The sequence below is a fragment of the Entelurus aequoreus genome, linkage group LG23, assembly GCF_033978785.1.
Source record: "Entelurus aequoreus isolate RoL-2023_Sb linkage group LG23, RoL_Eaeq_v1.1, whole genome shotgun sequence".
Lineage (NCBI taxonomy): Eukaryota > Metazoa > Chordata > Actinopteri > Syngnathiformes > Syngnathidae > Entelurus > Entelurus aequoreus.
Window position 1 is genome coordinate 2,351,398 of NC_084753.1, and position 21,406 is coordinate 2,372,803.

General features: G+C 38.5%; 1 long non-coding RNA gene across 1 annotated transcript in view; it reads left to right on the forward strand.

Moving 5' to 3' along the window:
• Positions 1 to 21,406, forward strand: part of LOC133641048 (uncharacterized) — a 179,086-nt gene that overhangs the window by 55,419 nt on the left and 102,261 nt on the right. The window contains exon 3 of the long non-coding RNA XR_009824252.1: positions 8,852 to 8,934. This is a non-coding gene — a long non-coding RNA (uncharacterized LOC133641048). The remainder of the gene's footprint in view (positions 1 to 8,851; positions 8,935 to 21,406) is intronic.

Sequence of the window (21,406 nt, forward strand, 5' to 3'; positions counted from 1 at the left end):
GAAAGAAAGTTATGACCGAATATTTTTTCCACCACAGGGGGGCAATATTTCTGCCACTGTCGTCATGCAGTCGTATCCGTCCCAATGTTACCGACCCATATCAAAAATTTCAAGAAGGTCGGAGCATGCGGAAGAAAGTTATGACCGAATATTTTTCCACCAGAGGGGGGGCAATATTTCTGCCACTGTCGTCATGCAGTCATGTCCGTCCCAACGTTCCCGACCCATATCAAAAATTTCAAGAAGATCGGAGCATAAGGAAGAATGTTATGACCGAATATTTTTCCACCAGAGGGGAGCGATATTTCTGCCATTGTCGTCATGCAGTCATGTCCGTCCCAACGTGCCCGACCCATATCAAAAATTTCAAGAAGATCGGAGCATGCGGAAGAAAGTTATGACCGAATATTTTTCCACCAGAGGGGGGCGATATTTCTGCCACTGTCGTCATGCAGTCGTATCCGTCCCAATGTTTACGACCCATATCAAAAATTTCAAGAAGGTCGGAGCATGCGGAAGAAAGTTATGACCGAATATTTTTCCACCAGAGGGGGGCGATATTTCTGCCACTGTCGTCATGCAGTCGTATCCGTCCCAATGTTAACGACCCATATCAAAAATTTCAAGATCGGAGCATACGGAAGAATGTTATGACCGAATATTTTTCCACCAGAGGGGGGCGATATTTCTGCCACTGTCGTCATGCAGTCGTATCCGTCCCAATGTGCCCGACCCATATCAAACATTTCAAGAAGATCGGAGCATGCAAAGGGAAGTTATGACCGTATGTTTTTCCACCTGAGGGGGGCGATATTTCTGCCACTGTCGTCTTGCAGTCGTATCCGTCCCAATGTTACCGACCCATATCAAAAATTTCAAGAAGGTCGGAGCACGCGGAAGAAAGTTATGACCGAATATTTTTCCACCAGAGGGGGGCAATATTTCTGCCACTGTCGTCATGCAGTCATGTCCGTCCCAACGTTCCCGACCCATATCAAAAAATTCAAGAAGATCGGAGCATAAGGAAGAATGTTATGACCAAATATTTTTCCACCAGAGGGGGGCGATATTTCTGCCATTGTCGTCATGCAGTCATGTCCGTCCCAACGTGCCCGACCCATATCAAAAATTTCAAGAAGATCGGAGCATGCGGAAGAAAGTAATGACCGAATATTTTTCCACCAGAGGGGGGCGATATTTCTGCCACTGTCGTCATGCAGTCGTATCTGTCCCAATGTTACCGACCCATATCAAAAATTCCAAGAAGATCGGAGCATGCTAAAGAAAGTTATGACCGAATATTTTTCCACCACAGGGGGGCGATATTTCTGCCACTGTCGTCATGCAGTCGTATCCGTCCCAATGTTACCGACCCATATCAAAAATTTCAAGAAGGTCGGAGCATGCGGAAGAAAGTTATGACCGAATATTTTTCCACCAGAGGGGGGCAATATTTCTGCCACTGTCGTCATGCAGTCATGTCCGTCCCAACGTTCCCGACCCATATAAAAAAATTCAAGAAGATCGGAGCATAAGGAAGAATGTTATGACCAAATATTTTTCCACCAGAGGGGGGCGATATTTCTGCCATTGTCGTCATGCAGTCATGTCCGTCCCAACGTGCCCGACCCATATCAAAAATTTCAAGAAGATCGGAGCATGCGGAAGAAAGTTATGACCGAATATTTTTCCACCACAGGGGGGCGATATTTCTGCCACTGTCGTCATGCAGTCGTAACCGTCCCAATGTTTACGACCCATATCAAAAATTTCAAGATCGGAGCATACGGAAGAATGTTATGACCGAATATTTTTCCACCAGAGGGGGGCGATATTTCTGCCACTGTCGTCAAACAGTCATGTCCGTCCCAACGTTCCCGACCCATATCAAAAAATTCAAGAAGATCGGAGCATAAGGAAGAATGTTATGACCAAATATTTTTCCACCAGAGGGGGGCGATATTTCTGCCACTGTCGTCATGCAGTCGTATCTGTCCCAATGTTACCGACCCATATCAAAAATTTCAAGAAGATCGGAGCATGCGAAAGAAAGTTATGACCGAATATTTTTCCACCACAGGGGGGCGATATTTCTGCCACTGTCGTCATGCAGTCGTATCCGTCCCAATGTTTACGACCCATATCAAAAATTTCAAGATCGGAGCATACGGAAGAATGTTGTGACCGAATATTTTTCCACCAGAGGGGGGCGATATTTCTGCCACTGTCGTCAAACAGTCATGTCCGTTCCAACGTGCCCGACCCATATAAAAAATGTCAAGAAGACCGGAGCATGCAAAGGGAAGTTATGACCGTATGTTTTACCACCAGAGGGGGGCGATATTGGTACCACTGTAGTCATGTCCTTCCCAATAACCCCACATAATATCAACAATCTCAAGATTATACATTTCCATTGCAGGGGGGCCAAGTTATGGGGGAGAACATGGATTTACATTAAAATAAATACATACAATCGAGTTTAAGAGATTCCGAAATTATATTATATTGTTCGAAAAAGTATTACGATATACTGCCATATTTGTTTTCCACCCTCAAGCAGCATGAAACATTATAGTTGCTTCCTCAGCATTTAAATGTCAAACACAAAAAGAAAAGTGATTGTTTGAAAGTGTTTGAACAAGCACGGTACACGACGCGTTACAGTAACTAAGCATGAGGCGCACCATAAAAAAGTCCCCACTGGAGCTGAAGACCCGACGTTGGCTTCTCCCTGTGGGCTCGTTCTGAACTTGTTCACTTCTCTTGCAAGCGAACAAGCACACATTTGTGTGTCTGTTCCGTTATGCCCGGTACACACAAGCGCTCTGAAAACGAGCCCCTTGACGTCGCTGGCCAAAGACTCTGCGGGGACGGAACATGGAGAAAAAAAAATGTCCTCTGTCGGATTGGACTTTCAGTGCCAAGACTTGTAAACAAATGAAGTACTTTGTAAAAGTTGAGGGTACGAAGGTTTAATAGTTTTTTGTTTTTTTTTACTGGATCGCTCCGCAGTGGTAAGGTTAAAAGTAAAGTAACATTTTGTTCAAATGTACGTCTGACGCAAGTTTGTTGTTTACTATTGCACTTTTAGTAACACGGCCCTTTGTTTTTCGCCACTATTTGCTTACAGGCCTAAAACAAATTTCTCTGAAGTAGAATTACCATAAATTACGGACTGAAAGTTGCTGCTTTTTTCCTACACTTTGGACCCTGCGGCTTATAAAACGGTGCAACTAATTTAGAGATGTCCGATAATATCGGCCTGCAAATATTATCGGCCGATAAATGCTTTAAAAAGTAATATCGGAAATTGTCTGTATCGTTTTTTTAATTATCGGTATCGTTTTTTTGTTTTTTGTTTTTTTTTGTTTTTTTTAAATCAACATAAAAAACACAACATACATTTACAATTAGTGCACCGACCCAAAAAACCTCCCTCACCCATTTACACTCATTCACACTCATTCACACAAAAGGGTTGTTTCTTTCTGTTATTAATATTCTGGTTCCTACATTATATATCAATATATATCAATACAGTCTGCAAGGGATACAGTCCGTAAGCACACATGATTGTGCGTGCTGCTGGTCCACTAATAGTACTAACCTTTAACAGTTCATTTTACTCATTTTCATTAAATACTAGTTTCTATTTAACTGTGTTTATATTGTTTTACTTTCTTTTTTATTCAAGAAAATGTTTTTGATTTATTTATCTTATTTTATTTTATTATTTTTTTAAAAAAAAGACCTTATCTTCACCATACCTGGTTGTCCAAATAAGGCATAATAATGTGTTAATTCCACGACTGTATATATCGGTATTGGTCGATATCGGTAATTAAGAGTTGGACAATATCGGAATATCGGATATCGGCAAAAAAGCCATTATCGGACATCCCTAAACTAATTTCATGTATTTGTGCATAATGCAACGAGTTAAAAAAAACATTTTTAAAAACCAATCAAAAATACTGAAAAGGTGTGCTATTGTTTGTGCTGGGGCAACATCTTTTGCAGTGTCCGTCCATTTAGTGCTTTCAACCGGAAGTAGAAGTGTCGTTCTGTCTCCCAGCCATCCATAGCGTTTCTACTCGTATGGATTCCATCCATTTTCTAGTGCTTGTCCCTTTCGGAGTCGTGGGGTTGTGCTGGAGCCTATCTCAGCTGCATTCGGGCGCTAGGCGGGGGTTCTTTATTTATCACTCCAAGCAACATTTGTGAATTTTACAATATAACTAAAACAACCTTTACTTACTAAACCAACCCATGTGTAATGTCTATAGGAGTGTTTTCATTCATATTTGTACGTGCTATCATAATGTAATGAAGCTAGCATTAGCTAACACGCTAGCCCGTTTATGAGTGTCTGTGTTAGTATTATTAACTTACAACGGCATTCCTTTTGTATTGTGTCAGTTTCACAAATTCCTCAGTAAATTCGCCAAAACGTCACCGTGGAGTTGAGTCAGTTTAGCTGATTGGAGAGCTAGCTTGCGCAGCTAGCGGGTCCATTACGATGACTTCTGTTTTGTTTGAGCAGCCGTTTTACTGCTGTGTTACAGACACCGTTTGGAAACAATTAAGGTATGTAAATAAATATTTCTGTGTAAATAACGCAAATAACGTATACATATATATGTTACGGGAAAAACAATTTCCTAAAATTTAGTGGGTGCAGTTATATACCGGTGCGGTTATAATCCGGAAAATATGGTATTATTAATAAATTGAATATTTTCATTGTTACAACCTAAAAAAAAAACAGTTTACACCCTTGTAAATATTTTCAAACATAATTAGAGCCCTCTAAACCTGAAATTACAGCACTCCTTTCACCAAATATACTAGCCTTGAGTGTGTTCTACTGTAGGTTTTAGTGCTCGCCCTGGGGATGCTCCAAGCATCACCCGGCCACGACAACACTACAATCCTGGGTGATTCTGGGCTTCCATGTGCTGAAACTGTCAGGTTCAAACACCGATGACATCTATTGAACAAGACAAGAAGCAAAGAATGAAACAGAGACAGAATTAAATGTGGCTCAATTGAGGAGAGACGCCTGGACACTGTACCCTCGCACAGTGTCTCAACACGCTCTGGCGAAAGATTGTACGCCTCTTCTTTTATTTGGACTTTCCCCTGATTCCATGGCAACAGCTGTTTCTAAGGGAGTGGGGTCGTAAAAAGCCATCGCCTTTGATTACAAACAGTTCTAAGAAAAGGTCGTAAAAGAGTTCATAGAAGAGGTCGTAAAACAGTTCACAGAAAAGGTCGCCTGCGGGGGAGTCTGGTCCTGCTTCCTCTCCGCTTTTGTAGTTCTTGGGTCAAGACGAAATCTTTCTGTGGATTACAAGACATGAAAGAAACAGAACACCTTCATGTTGCTTCCCATCCTACACAGTGGAGTTTTAACAAGCCTTCTTCTTGGTAGGTTCAAAGACAGCTTTTTGTCTTCTCGCCGGGAACTCATTTCAACACAAAGTTTTGTGATAACTCAGATACAATTATTCTGACAGAAACCACGGGCGTAAATTGTTCCGCAAAAAAAAACCTAGTCAACTTTACAGCGGCAGCTACGACCGTTAGCCGTGTTGTTAGCATTTCCGCATTGTCACTCCACAAAGGCTCACCAGTGGCACGTGTCGAAGACAAAAGTGCCTTGTCAGGAACCGGTACGTCCCACGTCTCGTCTTTTGACATGGCTCGCCAATGTGGGGATGCGTTATTGACGAGGCAGGGGCTGGAGATGAAGTGCATTAAATTTAGCCGCTGTGTTGTTAGCATTGCTGACACTTGGTAAATACCTTTCATTGATCGGTGTTAGAATGATTATAAGTTATCACAAAAAACTTTGTGTTGAAATGAGGACAGCGGCTGTCTTTGTGGCCTACCACTTTTCTGTTTTCTCTCATGTATGGTAATCAACAGAAGGATGTTGTTCTGGCCCAAGGACTTCAAAGCGGAGAGATGACAGGATCTGCCCAATTTCCAGACGAACTCTTTTTGAAGTATTTTACAAACTCTTTTTGAAGTATTTTATGGAACCCTTTTTGAACTGACCTTTTCTGTGAATTGTTTACGACCTTTTTTTGTGAACTTTTTGCGACCTTTGTCCTTTGGAGACAGCCGTGGCCATGTGGTCGGGGAGGGTCCAAAATAAAAGAAGGAGGCAGAGCGTGCTGGAGATTGTAGAAGGACACAATGTCCGGGCGACTCGCCTCAATATATCGAGTCCAAATTGAATTCTGTCTCTGTTTAATTCTTTGCCTCTTGTCTTGTTTAATAAATGTCATCAGTGTTTGAACCTGACAATCGCCACAACATAATTACAGAAAATAACATGTCAGTGTAATGCATATGAGTTTAAACCTAATTTAGGCCCAAAATATGTGTATTATAATTGATAATAAATAGAATAAAGCTGCAATATTTGAGAGAAACGACTATTTGGGGTTCAAATGTGTCCAGCCAAGTCTTACAAGCACTAATATTACCTAAATGTATGCGTATGCATACATTGGCTGGTGCGTTATATTTTTGATGGCTCAAAGCCAAACTACTCGCATGTGGAAACCGAATTTTATCACCAGCAGCTTGAGTGTCATCGATGTTATTTTGTGATTCTTTGCACTCCACGTGCACTTGATATGGCCGTCACAGTGAGAGGCGTTGATAGTTTTATCCGGCCCTTGCAAAGAAAGCAAGAAATGAAACAAAATACATGTACAGGGTCGAAGGGCAAGCTGGAGCCTACCCCAGTTGGGTACAATCAATCGCTGTCCACCTAGAAACAAACTTTCACACTAATGGACATTTTTCATGGATTTATCAATGTTAATAAAAGTTTGGAAAAATATCCTCTGGCCCCCAAATGGGCCCCAAAACAGCAGGGGGCCATTTGGGGCCCGCAGCTTGTTTTTTTTAATGGCCCGCAAAATGTTATTTAAAAAAACCACAAGTGGTGTAATGTAACGAGGAAATGTGCAAAGTTGACGCTAATAATACAAAGCTGCCAAGCAGGCTGTTTTTTTTACTTTCAAACTGTCATCGCTCAAAAAATAGTGAATCAAAATAAATGGTTTTATGAATTATTGACTTATTCAAGATTCCAATTATCGAATATTCCACTTTGAAATATTTTTTTGGGGGGGGGAAATATTGCATGTTTTGTGTGTTTTCCACATATATAAAATAGACATAAAACACACATTAAAAAAAATACTTTAAAAAAACAACAACAACTAAATACTAATAATCGACGGAGAAATCTGAGGTTGATCTCGAGACTTAAGTGTTGAAAGTAAAAAAAATGAAAAAAATGTTTTAAAAAAGTGTATAGTGGGGGCCCTTTTAGACCCCCAATCATTTTAGTGGGAGTTTTATTTTTATTTATTTCTTTAAATGTCATTACTCCAATATTCTTGACAAATCCGATAATTCACATCAAATATTCCACTTTGAAATATTTTGGGGGGGAAATGTTGAATATGTTGTGCTTTTACCAGTTTTTATTAAAAAACATTGAAAAAATAATAACTATAAATCAACAGACCAGAAGTTATTCTAAAGATTAAAGCGTTGAACAATAAGAAAAATAATAATAATATATGACTTATTTTAAAAAATGTTATGATCTAGACCTTTTTGGGTCACTGGGACCAATATTGAGGGGAGCCCTAAAAGTAAAAATGTAGTGTGTGTGTGTGTGTGTGTGTGTGTGTGTGTGTGTGTGTGTGTGTGTGTGTGTGTGTGTGTGTGTGTGTGTGTGTGTGTGTGTGTGTGTGTGTGTGTGTGTGTGTGTGTGTGTGTGTGTGTGTGTGTGTGTGTGTGTAGGTGTGTGTATATAGGTATATGTGTAAATGGGTATGTGTGTATATACTGTGTGTGTGTATATATATATATATATATATATATATATATATATATATATATATATATATATATATATATATATATATATATATATATATATATATATATATTTATTTTATTTTTTATTTTTTAATTTTTAAATGTGTGTGTATATACATGTAATGGTTTTTAAGATTTAAAAAAATATCAAAATTATCGCCGTATGCTTTGATTTTTCAGTGTGTGGCCCTCAATGGGAAGTTTGGACACCCCTGTTCTAGATAATAAATATTGTATGAAAAACAGTAGGTAAAAACAGCGGTTTTATTAGGTGATGTGGTAATAACATTAAATATGTCAAATAGCGATAGGGAAGTTGGCTTGTCAAAGCAAAAAAAAAAAGCTGAAAGTGTCTCAAATAAACTGTTTATACCAAGATAGACACGAATCACAGGCTGTGTGTAGGGGCCCTAGATTCGTGTGGGGCCCTATTTTGTGAGTGATGAGTCGCGGGTAAAATGGCAATGAATGAATGACCGGGCATTTTATTTGAAACGTTGCTACTAACTTATTCCTAGCCCTTTCCTGCTCCATCCCTAATAAATACTGGAAAAAATAGCAGATGTCCCTCATCATCTTTATTACTCCCTGTGGTGTGCAGCGTTAACGCAGAGCAGACATACTAGGGTTGATTGTGGCGGGAAGACATAAAAAATAATTTTTGTTTTGTTTTAGTGCGAAACAATTATCTAATTACATTGAAGTTGGAGTATGAAAATAGTTTAACATAATTTTTTTTAAAAAGTGTGAACGTCCCAATTGAAAGCATCAAAACACCTGGCATACATACATTAATTATGCAAATTAGAGAGTCCCTTTATTTTCCCAGAATACATTTGTGCGATTGCAACGCCTACAACTTTGCGGGAACAGTTTGGGGAAGGACCTTAATTGCGAGACCTGACTTCAACTTCAATCACTTTTCTTTGTACAGGACAACAACGTTCGACTCAGGGATGCTGTTACGGTCTGTGGTAAACAGGACACCGGGATGCAGAGAGGGCAGGCAATGTGCAGGTAAGAGGCACCTATGCTTTGGAGGGTTTACATTTTCACCCTTTGCACTATTTTTCTTACACTTTATTAAGCATTTATTACATAATCCTTATTTTTGCACCTTCATTGAATATAAATAAAGATCCATCCATTCATTTTAAGAGCCTATTATGTGTTCAATGTGATTTTACTATTTTGTTTACATTGAGTGTTTTTCATGCCGTTATTTCTTAGCACTAAACCTGCAGAAAATAGTTCTGTGGAGGTTTTTATTTTTACATTTTTACACTTTGCACTATTTTCTACACTTTATTAAGCATTTCTTACATTATCGTTATCTGTGCACCTTCATTTAATATAAATACAGATCCATCCATTCATTTTAAGAGCCTATTAAGAGTTCAATATGATTTTACTATTTGTTGACATTGTTTGAGTGTTTTCCACGCTTGTGTTGACATTTCCTTTCTGCCTTGATAGCTGAGAGGATTATAATCAGAGGAAGGTTACTTTTTTGAAATGATTTCTTGAATTAATAATTTTTTTTAATTATTGATTATTTAAAGAAAGGTGGTTACATTTGAAATAAAATATATTTTTCTAATTCTCTTATTTTCCATACGTCATAACAAATGTCAATAATTATCCACATCGACCGATATAATAATAATATTTGAATAATTATTGCATGATAAAATTTCCATTCCATAGTTAAATAAGAATAACAGGGCAAATTAATGTTACACAGCCGTTATTTCCTAGCACTAAACCTGCAGAAATTAGTTATTTTGAGGTTTTTCTTTGTTTACATTTTCACATTTTGTACTATTTTCTTACACTTTAAGTATTTCTTACATAATCCTTATATATGCACCTTCATTTAATATAAATACAGATCCATCCATTCATTTTAAGAGCCTATTAAGTGTTCAATATGATTTTACTATTTTGTTGACATTGTTTCAGTGTTTTCCACGCTTGTGTTGACATTTCCTTTCTGCCTTGATAGCTGAGAGGATTATAATCAGAGGAAGGTTACTTTTTTGAAATTATTTCTTTAATTAATAATTTTTTTAAATAAATAAATGGGTTATACTTGTAAAGCGCTTTTCTACCTTCAAGGTACTCAAAGCGCTTTGTCAGTATTTCCACATTCACCCATTCACACACACATTCACACACTGATGGCGGGAGCTGCCATGCAAGGCGCTAACCAGCAGCCATCAGGAGCAAGGGTGAAGTGTCTTGCCCAAGGACACAACGGACGTGACTAGGATGGTAGAAGGTGGGGATTGAACCCCAGTAACCAGCAACCCTCCGATTGCTGGCACGGCCACTCTACCAACTTATTATTTAAAGAAAGAAGGTTACATTTGAAATAAAATATATTTAAAATGTTCTATAGGTCATAAAAAATGTATATAATTTATATAATAATATTTGAATAATTATTGCATGACAAAAATTCCATTCCATAGTTAGATAAGAATCCATCCATCCATCCATCTTCTTCCGCTTATCCGAGGTCGGGTCGCGGGGGCAGCAGCCTAAGCAGGGAAGTCCAGACTTCCCTCTCCCCAGCCACTTCGTCTAGCTCTTCCCGGGGGATCCCGAGGCGTTCCCAGGCCAGCCGGGAGACATAGTCTTCCCAACAGGGCAAATTAATGTTACACAGCTGTTATTTCCTAGCACTAAACCTGCAGAAAATAGTTATTTTCAGGTGAGGGGATTGTGATCAGAGGAAAGTAACTTTTTTTTTTTTTTTTTTTTTTTTAATAATTTTAAAAATGAATAAAATAATTAAAATAAAATAAAATATCTATTTTTAATGCTCCTTATTTTCCATAGGTCATAAAAAATTTCAATAATTATCCACATCGACCGATATTATAATAATAATATTTGAATAATTATTGCATGACAAAAATTCCATTCCATAGTTAAATAAGAATAACAGGGCAAATTAATGTTTCACAGCCGTTATTTCCGAGTACTAAACCTGCAGAAAATAGTTATTTTCAGGTAAGGGGATTGTGAACAGAAGAAAATTACTTTTTTTTTTAATTATTTTATTATTTAATAATTTAAAAAATGAATAAAATAATTAAAATAAAATATATATTTTTAATGCTCCTTATTTTCCATAGGTCATAAAAAATTTCAATAATTATCCACATCGACCGATATTATAATAATAATATTTTAATAATTATTGCATGACAAAAATTCCATTCCATAGTTAAATAAGAATAACAGGGCAAATTAATGTTACACAGCCGTTATTTCCGAGTACTAAACCTGCAGAAAATAGTTATTTTCAGGTAAGGGGATTGTGAACAGAAGAAAATTCCTTTTTTTTTAAATTATTTTATTATTTAATAATTTAAAAAATGAATAAAATAATTAAAATAAAATATATATTTTTAATGCTCCTTATTTTCTATAGGTCATAAAAAATTTCAATAATTATCCACATCGACCGATATAATAATAATATTTGAATAATTATTGCATGACAAAAATTCCATTCCATAGTTAAATAAGAATAACAGGGCAAATTAATGTTACACAGCCGTTATTTCCTAGCACTAAACCTGCAGAAATTAGTTATTTTCAGGTGAGGGGATTGTAATCAGAGGAAGGTTCCTTTTTTTTTTTTTTTTAATTTTAATTTAATAATTTTATAAATGAATAAAATAATTAAAATAAAATAAAATATATATTTTTAATGCTCTTTATTTTCCATAGGTCATAAAAAATTTCAATAATTTTCCACATCGACCGATATTATAATAATAGTATTTGAATAATTATTGCATGGCAAAAATTCCATTTCATAGTTAAATAAGAATAACAGGGCAAATTAATGTTACACAGCCGTTATTTCCTAGCACTAAACCTGCAGAAATTAGTTATTTTCAGGTGAGGGGATTGTAATCAGAGGAAGGTTCCTTTTTTTTATTTTTTTTATTTTAATTTAATAATTTTATAAATTAATAAAATAATTAAAATAAAATAAAATATATATTTGTAATGCTCCTTATTTTCCATAGGTCATAAAAAATGTCAATAATTTTCCACATCGACCGATATTATAATAATAGTATTTGAATAATTATTGCATGGCAAAAATTCCATTCCATAGTTAAATAAGAATAACAGGGCAAATTAATGTTACACAGCCGTTATTTCCGAGTACTAACCCTGCAGAAAATAGTTATTTTCAGGTAAGGGGATTGTGAACAGAAGAAAATTACTTTTTTTTAAAAATTATTTTATTATTTAATAATTTAAAAAATGAATAAAATAATTAAAATAAAATATATATTTTTAATGCTCCTTATTTTCTATAGGTCATAAAAAATTTCAATAATTATCCACATCGACCGATATAATAATAATATTTGAATAATTATTGCATGACAAAAATTCCATTCCATAGTTAGATAAGAATAAAAGGGCAAATTAATGTTACACAGCCGTTATTTCCTAGCACTAAACCTGCAGAAAATAGTTATTTTCAGGTGAGGGGATTGTAATCAGAGGAAAGTAACTTTTTTATTTATTTTTTTTTTATTTAATAATTTTAAAAATGAATGAAATAATTAAAATAAAATAAAATATATATTTTTAGTGCTCCTTATTTTCCATAGGTCATAAAAAATTTCAATAATTATCCACATCGACCGATATTACAATAATAGTATTTGAATAATTATTGCATGGCAAAAATTCCATTCCATAGTTAAATAAGAATAACAGGGCAAATTAATGTTACACAGCCGTTATTTCCTAGCACTAAACCTGCAGAAATTAGTTATTTTCAGGTGAGGGGATTGTAATCAGAGGAAGGTTCCTTTTTTTTATTTTTTTTTATATTAATTTAATAATTTTATAAATGAATAAAATAATTAAAATAAAATAAAATATATATTTTTAATGCTCCTTATTTTCCATAGGTCATAAAAAATTTCAATAATTTTCCACATCGACCGATATTATAATAATAGTATTTGAATAATTATTGCATGGCAAAAATTCCATTCCATAGTTAAATAAGAATAACAGGGCAAATTAATGTTACACAGCCGTTATTTCCTAGCACTAAACCTGCAGAAAATAGTTATTTTCAGGTGAGGGGATTGTAATCAGAGGGAAGTTACTTTTTTATATTATTTTTTATTTATTTAATAATTTTAAAAATGAATAAAATAATTAAAATAAAATAAAATATATATTTTTAATGATCCTTATTTTCCATAGGTCATAAAAAATTTCAATAATTATCCACATCGACCGATATAATAGTATTTTAATAATTATTGCATGACAAAAATTCCATTCCATAGTTAGATAAGAATAACAGGGCAAATTAATGTTACACAGCCGTTATTTCCTAGCACTAAACCTGCAGAAAATAGTTATTTTCAGGTGAGGGGATTGTAATCAGAGGACAGTTACTTTTTTTTTTCTTTTTTTTTTTTTTTGTAATTTTAAAAATTAATAAAATAATTAAAATAAAATATATATTTGCAATGCTCCTTTTCCGTGGGTCATAAAAAATATCAATAATTATGGACATCGACTGATATCAAACACGTATATCATGATACAGTTTTCAGCCCAGCTCTCTGATAATGTAATGAAAGGAGGACACGTTCAAAAGCAAACCATGTTTTCTTTTGTTTTCTCCTATAAAAAAAAAAGTGTTAATGAATCCCTGCCACTTGCATTTTCAACACCTTTTGAAATGTACATTGATGTGACAACACTCGCAATTTTAAAGAGGCATCAAATGTGTTCCGCGGTAAATGACAAATCGTTGTCATCAGCGGTCGGCGTCTTCGCATCCTCATTTTGCTTTGTTCCACCGGAGTGCACCTTCATGCTAGCCTTGCAAATTGCCGTTTTTACTTAACGCAGCACTTAATTGCAAGCACATGCTCGAGCGGTCACGGCGGCCTTCGGAGGCAAAATGAGCCGCAACAGCGCAGCATATATTACTGTGGAATCAGCTGCCGCCGTGCCAGGCGTACACTCTCAGCCCCGCCGCCTGATTGCGAGCCGGAGCCCGCTCCATCTCCGGGGGCACGGGCGCCAGATGGCCGTGCCAGTAACAGCACTGGGAGAGAGAGAAAAAAATGGCGGCGTGGGATGAGAAGTGGCGAGCGGAAAGGGAGGAAGGAGCGCGAGGTTGGACGGGGAAGAGCTCCATGTGATGATTAGATTTCTAAACTCGGGTGGCTGCGGGTGAATTTGCATAGCCTCAGGTTGGCCGTGGCCCACTTTCCCCCCCTCCTTGTCTGTCTAAGACTGCCAGCACATTCCGTTATGTGTCAGAGCGGATTGCGGGGTGACACGTTCAGCCCTTTGTGCCTTTTATTTTTGTAAAGCTTGAAGATGCGAGGAAACGTCTTAAATGTTAAGAGAAAGTAAAGACAACCGCGAACGTTCAACAATGTCGCTTGAATTAAATTCAGAATCCCCCTATCGAAAATGCCAAATGGTTCCTTCCACCTGGGTGGTGACACGCCTTGCTTCGAACACATCGACCATAGGAGCCGATCTACATTTCTGCCAGTGGGTGCTCGGTGTGTGTGTATTAGTGTTGTCCCGATACCAAAACTATTTCAGTACTTTTCGGTACTTTTCTGTTGTGGTTTAACAGAGGGGAGGTGACGGCAACTGACACCAGGGGACCCTTATGTTCAAAGATGTATTTTTTTTATATATATATATATATATAGACCATATTTATATAGACCATATATATAGACCATATATATAGACCATATATATATATATATATATATATATATATATATATATATATATAGACCATCCATCCATCCATCTTCTTCCGCTTATCCGAGGTCGGGTCGTGGGGGCAGCAGCCTAAGCAGGGAAGCCCAGACTTCCCTCTCCCCAGCCACTTCGTCCAGCTCTTCCCGGGGGATCCTGAGGCGTTCCCAGGCCAGCCGGGAGACATAGTCTTCCCAACGTGTCCCTGGTCTTCCCCGTGGTCTCCTACCGGTCGGACGTGCCCTAAACACCTCCCTAGGGAGGCGTTCGGGTGGCATCCTGACCAGATGCCCAAACCACCTCAACTGGCTCCTCTCGATGTGGAGAAGCAGCGGCTTTACTTTGAGCTCCCCCTGGATGACAGAGCCTCTCACCCTATCTCTAAGGGAGAGCCCCGCCACCCGGCGGAGGAAACTCATTTCGGCCGCTTGTATCCGTGATCTTGTCCTTTCGGTCATAACCCAAAGCTCATGACCATAGGTGAGGATGGGAACGTAGATCGACCAGTAAATTGAGAGCTTTGCCTTCCGGCTCAGCTCCTTCTTCACCACAACGGATCGATACAGCGTCCGCATTACTGAAGACGCCGCACCGATCCGCCTGTCGATCTCACGATCCACTCTTCCCTCACTCGTGAACAAGACTCCTAGGTACTTGAACTCCTCCACTTGGGGCAGGGTCTCCTACCCAACCCGCAGATGGCACTCCACCCTTTTCCGGGCGAGAACCATGGACTCCGACTTGGAGGTGCTGATTCTCATCCCAGTCGCTTCACACTCAGCTGCGAACCGATCCAGCGAGAGCTGAAGATCCTGGCCAGATGAAGCCATCAGGACCACATCATCTGCAAAAAGCAGAGACCTAATCCTGCAGCCACCAAACCAGATCCCCTCAACGCCTTAACTGCGCCTAGAAATTCTGTCCATAAAAGTTATGAACAGAATCGGTGACAAAGGGCAGCCTTGGCGGAGTCCAACCCTCACTGGAAACGTGTCCGACTTACTGCCGGCAATGCGGACCAAGCTCTGACACTGATCATACAGGGAGCGGACCGCCACAATCAGACAGTCCGATACCCCATACTCTCTGAGCACTCCCCACAGGACTTCCCGAGGGACACGGTCGAATGCCTTCTCCAAGTCCACAAAACACATGTAGACTGGTTGGGCAAACTCCCATGCACCCTCAAGGACCCTGCCGAGAGTATAGAGCTGGTCCACAGTTCCACGACCAGGACGAAAACCACACTGTTCCTCCTGAATCCGAGGTTCGACTATCCGGCGTAGCCTCCTCTCCAGCACACACGAATAGACCTTACCGGGAAGGCTGAGGAGTGTGATCCCACGATAGTTAGAACACACCCTCCGGTTCCCCTTCTTAAAGAGAGGAACCACCACCCCGGTCTGCCAATCCAGAGGTACCGCCCCCGATGTCCACGCGATGCTGCAGAGTCTTGTCAACCAAGACAGCCCCACAGCATCCAGAGCCTTAAGGAACTCTGGGCGGATCTCATCCACCCCCGGGGCCTTGCCACTGAGGAGCTTTTTAACTACCTCAGCAAACTCAGCCCCAGAAATAGGAGAGCCCACCACAGATTCCCCAGGCACTGCTTCCTCATAGGAAGATGTGTTGGTGGGATATATAGACCATATATATATATATAAACCATATATATATATAGACCATATATATATAGACCATATATATATAGATCATATATATAAAAATAAACAATACTAATAAACTATAGAATGGTGTGTGTGTGTGAGAAAATCCAAAAGGGAATGGGTGACAGACTATGTGTAGTATTTAACTGGAGGGTTTTACCGTAAATGTTGGAGGTGCGTGTTTAGAGGAGCGGTGCTGTCCGACAAGGGCAAGGCAGGCAGGGTTGTCCAGGGGCGGAAGCGGGGTCGATGGGCAGGAGCGAGTCGAGAACCAGGAAGCGCGAGGGAGGCAGGGAAGATCCGGGAGCACAAGACGCACAGTTTGACTCGGGGATGCACACAGAAAACTAAGACTATATTCCGGCGCGTGATGCCAGGTTGAGCAGGCTTATGAAGGCAGCCCCCTCATTACAGGCAGGTGCGGCGATTGCCAGTGAATGATTACGCGGCGCGTCGCTGGATGTGCGCGGCCGTGGCCGTGTCCCGAGGTGCGACAAGCAGAGCGCAAGGATGAGGCCGTGACACTTTTCTAAATAAAGGGGACCCAAAAAAAATTCATAATTGGCTTTATTTTAACAAAAAAATCATATATGTTTCTTATTGCAATTTAGTCCTTAAATAAAATAGTGAACATACAAGACAACTTGTCTTTTAGTAGTAAGTAAACAAACAAAGGCTCCTAATTTAGCTGCTGACATGCAGTAACATATTATGTCATTTATCATTCTATTATTTTGTCAAAATTATTAAGGACAAGTGGCAGAAAATGAAATATTAATCTACTTGTTCATTTACTGTTAATATCTCTTTTTTTTCTGTTTCAACATGTTCTGTCTACACTTCTGTTCAAATGTAATAATCACTTATTCTTCTGTTGTTTGGATACTTTACATTAGTTTTGGGTGATACCACAAATTTGGGTATCAATCCAATACCAAAGTAGTTACAGGATCATACATTGGTCATATTCAAAGTCCGCGGGTTGCTGACCCCCGGTCCAAACAGACTCATCCAAAAGATGGTGCCATAGCAAAAACAATAAAAAAATGTTTTAAACTATTTGCATTGTGGCCATTAGTGAAGAAAAATCCATAAATTAGCCGCGGGGTTTAAAGCGTATGGAAAAAGTAGCGGTTTATAATCCGGAATTAATGGTAATTATAGGGAAAAACATTAAAATGGCCCGTGCATGTTTTGGTTTTTCAATGTGGGCCCTCAGTGGACAAAGTTTGCACACCCCTGGTTAGTGCTGGCCCGATACCAATATTTTTGTACCAGTACCAAAATGTATTTCGATACGTTTCTGTACTTTTCGATACTTTTCTAAATAAAGGGCACCACAAAAAATGTCATTATTGGCTTTATTTTAACAAAAAAATCTTAAGGTACATTAAACATATGTTTCTTATTGCAATTTAGTCCTTAAATAAAATAGTGAACATACTTGACAACTTGTCTTTTAGTAGTAAGTAAACAAACAAAGGCTCCTAATTTAGCTGCTGACATATGCAGTAACATATTGTGTCATTTATCATTCTATTATTTTGTCAACATTATTAAGGACAAGTAGTAGAAAATTAATTATTAATTTACTGTTAATATCTGCTTATTTTCTGTTTCAACATGTTCTATCTACACTCCTGTTCAAATACCACAATCATACCACAAATTTGGGTATCAATCCGATACCAAGTTGTTACAGGATCATACATTGGTCATATTCAAAGTCCTCATGTGTCCAGGGACATATTTCCTGAGTTTATAAACATAATATAAATAAATAAAAAAAATGAAAGAAGATTTTTGTGATGTTAAAAAATATCAATGTAATCAATGTCAATCAATCAATCAATCAATGTTTATGTATATAGCCCTGAATCACGTGTGTCTCAAAGGGCTGCACAAGCCACAACGACATCCTCGGCTCAGATCCCAATCACAGTAGTATCGACTAGATACGCCATTGTACTTGGTATCATTACAGTGGATGTTAGGTGTAGACCCACCAATGGCGTTTGTTTATATTGTAGCGTCCCGGAAGAGTTGGTGCTGCAGGGAATTTGTTCTGTAGTGTTTATGTTGTGTTGCCGTGCAAATATTCTACCAAAATGTGTTTGTCATTGTTGTTTAGTGTGGTTTCACTATATGGCACATGTTTACGACAGTGTTGGCGTTGTTCATACTGCCACCCTTAGTGTGACGTATGGCTGTTAAGTAAGTATGCTCGTGCGTGGTGTGTTCAAAGTCAAGATTAATTAGTTCATTATCGGGCACAATGAAATCTTGGTTAGGCTTTGTTAACTATAGACTGTATGATTTGTGACTTTTTTGTTATGTAAAACGGACCTTACTCGCCACAAAATTAACAACAAGTTTTATTTTTTCAAAAATTATTTTATAGATTGAATTGCCATCTTTATAGATGTTTATATATAAATTTATAGATAAATTTATAGATAAATTTATAGATCTTTATAGAATTGCCATATTTATAGATTGATTGCCATCAATCCTACGTGGGTGCTCGGGCCCCGAAGTACCCACAGGATCGGCGCCTATGACATCGACGTCATCAACTCACCTTTAAACAGATGCGTGCAGAAGCAACATTTTGGAATTGGAATGCGGTAATAGAAAAAAGGTACATTGAAATTAATTTATGTTTATGGTTTACGTTTGTTTCTCATTGCACATAACTGTGGTGCATTCAAGGACCCTCTAATACAGGGGTGTCAAACTCATTTTAGCTCAGGGGCCACATTAATGAAAATCTATTCCCAAGTGGGCCGGACTGGTTGTTACTGTCAGGTTCAAACACCGATAACATCTACTAAACAGACAAGAAGCAAGGAATCAGGCAGAGACAGAGTTCAATTTAGCTCATGAGGAGAACGCATGGAGCTGCACGCTCAGTCACAGTCTCACGTTCCTCTATTCAGGAGTTCCCTTGTTAACATCACTGAGGCTGCCTCCAAAGGGAGTGGTCACACACATCATGCAAAGCAGCTCCAGTACGCACAATACGTGACGGAATGTGCTGGGGGCCTTGTCATTTCGCCTTGTCTCTGCTTCGTCTGCGTGCTGTCTTATCTCCGTTGAGGTACTTGAAGTCCTTGGCTGTTAGCGGGCTAAAACAAAGATAACATCTGCAGCGAGGCCACCCCCCATATGCTGTGGAAGATTACAAGTTGTGTGGCTTTGCACAGATAGAAAAATACAACTTGAGCATAATAGATAATAACTATAGCAACAGCCTTTAAGCATGAGAGTTGTGTGATAACTTATACTTAATTATTCTAATAGTTACGTACGGCGGGGGGAAAGAGACGACACAGCGACAGGGATAAGTTCAACAGGTTTAATGAACTTGATTATGGGTTGGGGTGTGTATGCTACTAAGAGTGTTTTGTGCAAGACGACGTGAAGAATTAACAATGTAAATGTCACCAGAGGGTGTTGTTCGTGCGTGTTGGATGAGTCGTTCAAAAGTCCAGAGGGGCAAGGCAAGAAGACAGGTCGGGGGCTGGAGAGAGGTGTCAAGGTCCGTGTCTGAGCGGGGGTCGAGGATCGAGGGAGGCAGTCCAAAGTCCGGCGGGAAGTCCAGAGAAGTGAGGCGCACAGCTTGATCAAGGGAGACGGAGGGAATACTGCGGGGAACCCAGAGGACATATAAGACACGGGCAGACTGAAAGCACAGAGAGCAGGTACAAGGAGGGAAGCCAGAGACGGGATGCTAACTACATAGAGTGAACTATGTTCCGGCACTGGATCTTCGGGTCTGCTGGTCTTTGTCGTCTGCCCTCATTAGATCCAGGTGCGCTGATTGATGATTGCCTAGTCTACCTTCCTTTGACGTTATTTCTACTTTCTGAATAAATGATGTAATGTTCATCAGTCAACTAGGTGGAATTGAGTCAATGGCCCCATTTATGTTAATTTTTAGTCTATCAGAAGATGGAATGAATAATAATATCAAAATCCATTTACAGGATGTTAATATTTACCCATTTTCTTCAACTGATGTACTAACATCCTGTGGTCTATTCTGTACACATTTAGCATCATCTTCAACAAAACTTGTGAATTTGGGCTTATTTCATTAATCACACGTGAAGTTGAAGGGGGATACAAATTATTTCAGCATATTTATGTGCGCCCAGATAATGTGTCCCCAGTCCTCTATTTTTAACAGGGCACATAGCTCCGCCCCCTCTGAAGTCATGCACGCTCTAGCGACAGAGGACACAAATAATTGCTATTGTGACATTCAGTGGATACATTTAAAACAGCAGTTTCTTTCATTCAAAAATGTCAGCCTTTTTTTATACATTGCAAACTCATCTTGCGGGCCGGATAAAACCGGTTTGCAGGCCGTACGTTTGACACTCCTGCTCTAATACATTTAGTAACAACAGTGTCACTAATTTAAGGATAAGGTGATAGAAGAAAATAACATATATCATCTATTTCTGGCAGCATAGGAAAAAAGTATTCAAAGGTTGTTTGCATCTTTTTGCATAGCTGTGTTGCGTTCAAGGACCCTCGATTAAATTGAAAAACAGCAGCATCACTTATTTAATGATAAGTTGATAAGGGGATAGAAGAAAATAACATATACTGTATAATCTATTTCTGGCAGCAGAGGAAAAAAGTATTCATAGGTTGCACTTTTGCATCTTTTTGCATAATTGTAGTGCGTTTAAGGACCCTTGATTAGAGTTAGAAACAGCAGCATCGCTAGTTTAATCATAAGGTGATAGAAGAAAATAATGCATATAATAAATCTATTTGTGGCAGCATCGGACAAAGTTATGTTTACGTTTCACCTTTGCAGCTCATTGCCCATAACTGTGGTGCATTCAAGGACCCTCTAATACATTTAGTAACAATAGCGTCACTAATTAAAGGATATGTAGAAGAAAAGAACATATATTATCTATTTCTGGCAGCATAGCAAACAATTATTCATAGGTTGCACTTTTGCATCTTTTTGCTTAACTGTGTTGCGTTCAAGGGCCCTCAAT